Source organism: Pseudophryne corroboree, chromosome 6 (assembly GCF_028390025.1).
Source record: "Pseudophryne corroboree isolate aPseCor3 chromosome 6, aPseCor3.hap2, whole genome shotgun sequence".
Lineage (NCBI taxonomy): Eukaryota > Metazoa > Chordata > Amphibia > Anura > Myobatrachidae > Pseudophryne > Pseudophryne corroboree.
Window position 1 is genome coordinate 739,866,052 of NC_086449.1, and position 9,537 is coordinate 739,875,588.

Sequence of the window (9,537 nt, forward strand, 5' to 3'; positions counted from 1 at the left end):
TGCACTTCTATGGAGCCGTGTGACGGGGGAAGTGAAGAAGCTTCACTCCCCCCGTCACTGCCCCCCCCCCCCCCCGCCGCCGGGTCGCCCGTCGGAGGTATCCACCGTCGGGCAGCTCGGCGGCGGATCGGCATGTCTGTAGGGCCCTTTACTTTCTCTGCACATGTTATATCTGCCTCCCCTGCAGTGCACATGGTTTTGCCCAACTGCTAACAAAATTCCTGCTGCGATCAACTTGGAATTACCCCCAATGGGGGTAATTCAGAGTTGATTGCAGCAGCAAATTTGTTAGCAGTTTGGAAAAACCATGGGGGTCATTCCGAGTTGATCGCTAGCTGCCGTTCGCATTTCTGCGCATGCGTACTGGCCGCAGTGTGCACGCGCGACGTACTTTTACAAAAAACTAGGCAGTTTCACACAAGGGCGAGCGACTCTTTTCCGTCATTCTGTTGATCGGTGAATGATTGACATGAATTGGGCGTTTCTGGGAGGTAACTGACCGTTTTCCGGGAGTGTGCTAAAAAACGCAGGCGTGTCAGTTAAAAACGCAGGCGTGCCTAGGGAAACGGGGGAGTGGCTGGCCGAACGCAGGACGTGTTTGTGACGTCAAAACAGGAAGTAAACAGTCTGAAGTGATCGCAAGGAAGGAGTAGGTCTGCAGGTACTCTGAAACTGCTTGAAAAAAAAATATCCCCGTTCTGCGATCCTTTCGTTCGCACTTCTGCTAAGCTAAGATACACTCCCAGAGGGCGGCGGCCTAGTGTTTGTACTGCTGCTAAAAGCAGCTAGCGAGCGATCAACTCGGAATGAGGGCCATTGTGCACTGCGGGTGTGACAGATATAACATTTGAAGAGAGAGTCAGATTTGGGTGGGTTATTTTGTTTCTGTGCAGGGTAAATACTGGCTGCTTTATTTTTACACTGCAATTTACATTTCAGTTTGAACACACCCCACCCAAATCTAACTCTCTCTGCACATGTTATATCTGCCCCCCCTCCTGCAGTGCACATGGTTTTGCCCACCAGCTAACAAATTTGCTGCTGCGATCAACTCTGAATTAGGCCCCATAGTCCACGCCTATGGGGGAGTGTATTTTAGCTTAGCAGGGCTGCGATTGCTTGTGCTGCCCTGCTAAGCTGAAAAAAATTCAAGCAGAAGTAGAGTAGCCCTGGACATACTTACCCTGTGCGATGGACCCAGCGATGATGGGCCCGTCTTTGACGTCAGACATCCGCCCTCCGTTGACCTGGACACGCCTGCGTTTTACTTCCCACTCCCCAAAAACGGTCCGTATCCGCCCTGCCACGCCTCCTTCCTGTCAATCTTCTTAGCGGTCGCTTCTGCGACCGCTTCCGTCGGTAGCCGCGACGTAACCCGGCGACCTCGGTCCGCCGCGCATTCCGCACCCGTTCGTACCGCAGCGAAAAACCGCTGCGTGCGAACGAGTCGGAATGACCCCCCATTGTCTCAGCATAAAATCCAACAGTACACAATACACAGTGAAAAATCTACTAGCAGGCTGTCACTGACCTAATCAGAGACCCACACTGGGATGCTGCATCAAGGTAAAGGGGGGGCTGCCAACCTCATTGGTAATGATCATTCAATGGATCTTTCTCTATCGTCCTAGTGGATGCTGGGGTTCCTGAAAGGACCATGGGGAATAGCGGCTCCGCAGGAGACAGGGCACAAAAAGTAAAGCTTTAGGATCAGGTGGTGTGCACTGGCTCCTCCCCCTATGACCCTCCTCCAAGCCTCAGTTAGATTTTTGTGCCCGGCCGAGAAGGGTGCAATCTAGGTGGCTCTCCTAAAGAGCTGCTTAGAAAAGTTTAGCTTAGGTTTTTTATTTTACAGTGAGTCCTGCTGGCAACAGGATCACTGCAACGAGGGACTTAGGGGAGAAGAAGTGAACTCACCTGCGTGCAGGATGGATTGGCTTCTTTGGCTACTGGACATTAGCTCCAGAGGGACGATCACAGGTACAGCCTGGATGGTCACCGGAGCCTCGCCGCCGGCCCCCTTGCAGATGCTGAAACAAGAAGAAGGTCCAGAATCGGCGGCATGAAGACTCCTCAGTCTTCTTAAGGTAGCGCACAGCACTGCAGCTGTGCGCCATTTCCTCTCAGCACACTTCACACGGCAGTCACTGAGGGTGCAGGGCGCTGGGAGGGGGGCGCCCTGGGAGGCAATGAAAACCTATTTTTGGCTAAAAATACCTCACATATAGCCTCCGGGGGCTATATGGAGATATTTAACCCCTGCCAGAATCCGTTAAGAGCGGGAGACGAGGCCGCCGAAAAAGGGGCGGGGCCTATCTCCTCAGCACACAGCGCCATTTTCCCTCACAGAAAGGCTGGAGGGAAGGCTCCCAGGCTCTCCCCTGCACTGCACTACAGAAACAGGGTTAAAATAGAGAGGGGGGGCACTAATTTGGCGTTAGAAATATATAAAAAAGATGCTATAAGGGAAAACACTTATATAAGGTTGTCCCTATATAATTATAGCGTTTTTGGTGTGTGCTGGCAAACTCTCCCTCTGTCTCTCCAAAGGGCTAGTAGGTCCTGTCCTCTATCAGAGCATTCCCTGTGTGTGTGCTGTGTGTCGGTACGTGTGTGTCGACATGTATGAGGACGATGTTGGTGAGGAGGCGGAGCAATTGCCTGTAATGGTGATGTCACTCTCTAGGGAGTCGACACCGGAATGGATGGCTTATTTAGGGAATTACGTGATAATGTCAACACGCGCCAAGGTCGGTTGACGACATGAGACGGCCGACAAACAATTAGTACCGGTCCAGACGTCTCAAAAACACCGTCAGGGGTTTTAAAACGCCCGTTTACTTTAGTCGGTCGACACAGACACAGACAGGGACACTGAATCCAGTGTCGACGGTGAATAAACAAACGTATTCCTTATTAGGGCCACACGTTAAGGGCAATGAAGGAGGTGTTACATATTTCTGATACTACAAGTACCACAAAAGAGGGTATTATGTGGGATGTGAAAAAACTACCGTAGTTTTTCCTGAATCAGATAAATTAAATGAAGTGTGTGATGATGCGTGGGTTCCCCCCGATAGAAAATATGGGCGGTATACCCTTTCCCGCCAGAAGTTAGGGCGCGTTGGGAAACACCCCTTAGGGTGGATAAGGCGCTCACACGCTTATCAGAACAAGTGGCGGTACCGTCTATAGATAGGGCCGTCCTCAAGGAGCCAGCTGACAGGAGGCTGGAAAATATCATAAAAAGTATATACACACATACTGGTGTTATACTGCGACCAGCGATCGCCTCAGCCTGGATGTGCAGAGCTGGGGTGGCTTGGTCGGATTCCCTGACTAAAAATATTGATACCCTTGACAGGGACAGTATTTTATTGACTATAGAGCATTTAAGGATGCATTTCTATATATGTGAGATGCACAGAGGGATATTTGCACTCTGGCATCAAGAGTAAGTGCGATGTCCATATCTGCCAGAAGATGTTTATGGACACGACAGTGGTCAGGTGATGCAGATTCCAAACGGCACAAAGGTGTATTGCCGTATAAAGGAAGAGGAGTTATTTGGGGTCGGTCCATCGGACCTGGTGGCCGCGGCAACTGCTGGAAAATCCACCGTTTTTACCCTAAGTCACATCTCTGCAGAAAAAGACACCGTCTTTTCAGCTTCAGTCCTTTCGTCCCTATAAGAGTCATATCTGCCCAGGGATAGAGGAAAGGGAAGAAGACTGCAGCAGGCAGCCCATTCCCAGGAACAGAAGCGTTCCACCGCTTCTGACAAGCTCTCAGCATGACGCTGAGACCGTACAGGACCCCTGGATCCTACAAGTAGTATCCCAGGGGTACAGATTGGAATGTCGAGACGTTTCCCCTGCGCAGGCTCCTGAAGTCTGCTTTACCAAGGTCTCCCTCCGACAAGGAGGCAGTATGGGAAACAATTCACGAGCTGTATTCCCAGCAGGTGATAATTAAATTACCCCTCCTACAACAAGAAAAGGGGTATTATTCCACACTATATTGTGGTACTGAAGCCAGAAGGCTAGGTGAGACCTATTCTAAATCTAAAAAAATTTTAACACTTGCAAAGGTTCAAATCAAGATGGAGTCACTCAGAGCAGTGATAACGAACCGGGAAGAAGGGGACTATATGGTGTCCCGAGACATCAGGGATGCTTACCTCCATGTCCCAAATTTGCCCTTATCACTAAGGGTACCTCAGGTTCGTGGTACAGAACTGTCACTATCAGTTTCAGACGCTGCCGTTTGGATTGTCCACGGCACCCCGGGTCTTTACCAAGGTAATGGCCGAAATGATGGTTCTTCTTCGAAGAAAAGGCGTCTTAATTATCCCTTACTTGGACGATCTCCTGATAAGGGCAAAGTCCAGGGAACAGTTGGAGGTCGGAGTAGCACTATCTCGGATACTGTTACAACAGCAGGGGTGGATTCTAAATATTCCAAAATCGCAGCTGATCCCGACAACAAGTCTCCTGTGCTTAGGGATGATTCTGGACACAGTCCAGAAAAAGGTGTTTCTCCCGGAAGAGAAAGCCAGGGAGTTATCCGAGCTAGTCAGGAACCTCCTAAAATCAGTGCATCATTGCACAAGGGCCATGGTAAAAAAATGGTGACTTCCTTCGAAGCAATTCCAGTCGGCAGATTTCATGCAAGAACTTTTCAGTGGGATCTGCTGGACAAATGGTCCGGATCGCATCTTCAGATGCATCAGCGGATAACCCTATATCCAAGGACAAGGGTGTCTCTCCTGTGGTGGTTACAGAGTGCTCATCTTCTAGAGGGCCGCAGATTCGGCATTCAGTTTTGGATGTTGGTGACCACGGAGGCCAGCCCGAGAGGCTGGGGAGCAGTCACACAAGGAAAAAATTTCCAGGGAGTGTGATCAAGTCTGGAGATTTTTCTCCACATAAATATACTGGAGCTAAGGGCAATTTACAATGCTCTAAGCTTAGCAAGACCTCTGCTTCAAGGTCAGCCGGTATTGATCCAGTGGGATAAAACATCACGGCAGTCGCCCACGTAAATAGACAGGGCGGCACAAGAAGCAGGAGGGCAGTGGCAAAAACTGCAAGGACTTTTCGCTGGGCGGAAAATCATGTGATAGCACTGTCAGCAGTGTTTCATTCCGGGAATGGAAACTGGGAAGCAGACTTCCTCAGTAGGCACGACCTCCACCCGGCAGAGTGGGAACTTCATGGGGAAGTTTTCCACATGATTGTAAACCGTTGGGAATTACCAAAGGTGGACATGATGGCGTCCCGTCTGAACAAAAAACGGGACAGGTATTGCGCCAGGTTAAGAGACCCTCAGGCAATAGCTGTGGACGTTCTGGTAACACCGTGGGTGTACCAGTCGGTGTATGTGTTCCATCCTCTGCTTTTCATACCTAAGGTACTGAGAATTATAAGACGTAGAGGAGTAAGAACTATACTCATGGCTCCGGATTGGCCAAGAAGGACTTGGTACCCGGAACTTCAAGAGATGCTCACAGAGGACTTATGGCCTCTGCCGCTAAGAAGGGACTTGTTTCAGCAAGTACCATGTCTGTTCCAAGACTTACCGCGGCTGCGTTTGACGGCATGGCGGTGGAACGCCGGATCCTAAGGGAAAAGGCATTCAGGAAGAGGTCATTCCTACCCTGGTCAAAGCCAGAAAGGAGGTGACCGCACAACATTATCACCACATGTGGCGAAAATATGTTGCGTGGTGTGAGGCCAGGAAGGCCCCACGAAGAAATTTCAACTCGGTCGATTCCTGCATTTCCTGCAAACAGGAGTGTCTATGGGCCTCAAATTGGGGTCCATTAAGGTTCAAATTTCGGCCCTGTCGATTTTTCTTCCAGAAAGAATTGGTTTCAGTTCCTGAAGTCCAGAAGTTTGTCAAGGGAGTATTGCATATACAACCCCCTTTTGTGCCTCCAGTGGCACTGTGGGATCTCAACGTAGTTCTGGGATTCCTCAAAACACATTGGTTTAAACCCAGTCAAATCTGTGGATTTGAAGCATCTCACATGAAAGGTGAACATGCTCTTGGACCTGGCCTGGACCAGGCGAGTGTCAAATTGGTGGTTTTTTTCTCAAAAAAGCCCATATCTGTTTGTCCATTCGGACAGGGCAGAGCTGCGGACTCGTCCCCAGTTCTCTCCCTAAGGTGGTGTCAGTGTTTCACCTGAACCAGCTTATTGTGGTGTCTTGCGCCTACTAGGGACTTGGAGGACTCCAAGTTGCTAGATGTGGTCAGGGCCCTGAAAATATAGGTTCCAGGACGGCTGGAGTCAGGAAAACTGACTTGCTGTTATCCTGTATGCACCCAACAAACTGGGTGCTCTTGCTTCTAAGCAGACTTTTGCTAGTTGGATGTGTAATACAATTCAGCTTGCACATTCTGTGGCAGGCCTGCCACAGCCAAAATATGTAAATGCCCATTCCACAAGGAAGGTGGGCTCATCTTGGGCGGCTGCCCGAGGGGTCTCGGCTTTACAACTTTGCCGAGCGGCTATTTAGTCAGGGGCAAACACGTTTGTAAAATCCTACAAATTTGATACCCTGGCTAAGGAGGACCTGGAGTTCTCTCATTCGGTTCTGCAGAGTCATCCGCACTCTCCCGCCCGTTTGGGAGCTTTGGTATAATCCCCATGGTCCTTTCAGGAACCCCAGCATCCACTAGGACGATAGAGAAAATAAGAATTTACTTACCGATAATTCTATTTCTCGGAGTCCGTAGTGGATGCTGGGCGCCCATCCCAAGTGCGGATTATCTGCATTACTTGTACATAGTTACAAAAATCGGGTTATTATTTGTTGTGAGCCATCTTTTCAGAGGCTCCGCTGTTATCATACTGTTAACTGGGTTCAGATCACAGGTTGTACAGTGTGATTGGTGTGGCTGGTATGAGTCTTACCCGGGATTCATAAATCCTTCCTTATTGTGTACGCTCGTCCGGGCACAGTATCCTAACTGAGGCTTGGAGGAGGGTCATAGGGGGAGGAGCCAGTGCACACCACCTGATCCTAAAGCTTTACTTTTTGTGCCCTGTCTCCTGCGGAGCCGCTATTCCCCATGGTCCTTTCAGGAACCCCAGCATCCACTACGGACTCCGAGAAATAGAATTATCGGTAAGTAAATTCTTATTTTTGTGCCCTGTCTCCTGCGGAGCCGCTATTCCCCATGGTCCTTTCAGGAACCCCAGCATCCACTACGGACTCCGAGAAATAGAATTATCGGTAAGTAAATTCTTATTATTTGTTTTTTTAATAATTTATTTTCCTGTGAAAATTATTCCGTCAGTCTTTTACTTGAAAGATCTCAAACCCCCCTCGCCCCCTAAAAGTAAATTAAAAAAATAAACAACCTTAAAGACTTCTCGTTGGACAGTACTTCATCCAAATACCTAGTGACAGCATCTAAAGGCATGTACACACTAGTCGATAAAGTAAACAACGTCACTCATTTTGAGCCTTCCTGAACAACGTTGTTTACTATATTGACTAGTGTAGTGTAAACGACAAGTAATATGCAGGCCCCGCGGTTTGGCAATGGCCCTCGGTCTCAGCCCTTAATTTGGACTCGTCCAAAGCTGCATTCACGGCCCGGCAGCAGCATGACGTCACTGTGCGTTATCACACAGTGTGTAACTGTGTATGCCTGCTGTCGAAGTCGAAAATATTATACCCACATGCATCAAGTACAAACACCACACAGAGTGGCCTCCGTGCGTGTGCTTGTTCTGCCATGCGTGCACATGCCCACACGCTGCGTACATTGGCTCACAAAGTCCTGCGTATTAGCACGTGGTATGAATAAATACGGTTACATATGCATTCGCATGGAAAAGCCACAAAGACATAACTGACATTTCATCCACGTAGTGCATAATTTACACATAGCCCACACACACCACACCAGCAAGTTACATTTACTTTGAAAATGGAACAATTGAGATATTCAACTTTACAGGATATGAGGGGACAGAATTAGGTTAGGAGGTGGTGTTTGGTATCCAGTTGTACAGTATTTCAAGGGCAATATTCCGATGGCAGGTTGTAGAAAGTAGCACGCTCCTGCGCATAGATATGCGCAGGAGTACAATATTAATATTACACTGTATTTACTGTACTCTTGATATTCGGAGGGAACCCAGTGGAGGACATCTGCAAGTGCACCTGGACCAGGCATCGCCCACCTATTCAAACCGACCTATGACCCCTCATATACTGTAAATGACCTGCCCTTTAACCTATGGATGAAGAGATTACAGTTTCCTTTGTTTCATGCTTTGGACCACTGTATAAAAACCAAGCCTCCTGGCCGGGCTCAGTCTATTCTCTGAAGGTCATCTATCCAGATTGAATGAGGAACGGAACCGGGTGGCGCAGGTGAACAAATGTATGTATCCATTGGTTGCAGCCTTTTTCTCTTGTATTGTATTTCACTGTGAACCCCCTTTTAAGTAAATATTTCTTGCTGCGTTGGACCACAACATAACATATACAATTGGTGTAGCATTCCTTTCCTGTTAGGGGTTAAAGTGTATAGGCCGCACGTGTAGCTATTTTGTGCTTACAGCGTGACGGTGTGCTTATGCAACGTGTACGCATTTAATAGTGGTTTAACCCACACACACTTAGAGGTTGCAGCTTTTGCTTTTTCTTCCTATAACAAACACAAACTTAACAATTAAGGGCTCTGTCCAGTTCACCACATGCTTATAGACAAGCAGGCCACACAGACTTTGATCTAGCAACAAAGGGTGGAGACGCATCTTAAGTAACCTTGCATTGTGTTCAAAACTATCTTGTGTTGATAGACCAAGTCTGTGCTGTATAGTCTTAGAGGTGCTGGTGTGAACCAAGGGACAGACAGGAAAAAAGCCGTTTATTATCTGTGTGTAATTTTTGGCGTGAAAAGCGTGCACAAAGCGTACTGATACTTTGCATACATTCTCACATATTGTTACCATAGATTATTGCAGTCATTATAGATCTGTGTGAAATTGGATACATTTATTTGCTATATATATATTTGAATTAGTGTGTTAAGGGAGTAATTATAAAAACACAAAACGCAGTTCCAGCCTAAACGTTTAGGTATACATTCAAAAGGGGATCATCTTTGTGGGTGACTTCCGGCGAATGTAAGGAACAATTGTGTGTTGTGTTAGTGAGCAATAGTATTTTGTTGCTCACATTTATCGTGATATAGTGTGGATTAGTGAGTTGCGAACGCACGTTTGTACACGTGGTACGGTACGTGAGGACAGCATACAGGAGCGCGCACGTGGCGTAGGGACACGCACGGTCGCATGTTTATGCAAGGTTGCGTAGAGTTGCGAGCGCAAATTATAACCGCACAATAGCAGTTCAATTTAAGGCGGGATAGAATGCATTTATACTATAGCACATAACTATCTGATTTTAAAAGCAGATTATTATAATATTTTGTTTAAACTGTACTACCTCTGGGATAGACTATCAATCAAAGGGAGTGATATTTTTCTGTACAGAAAAACATTGTGCA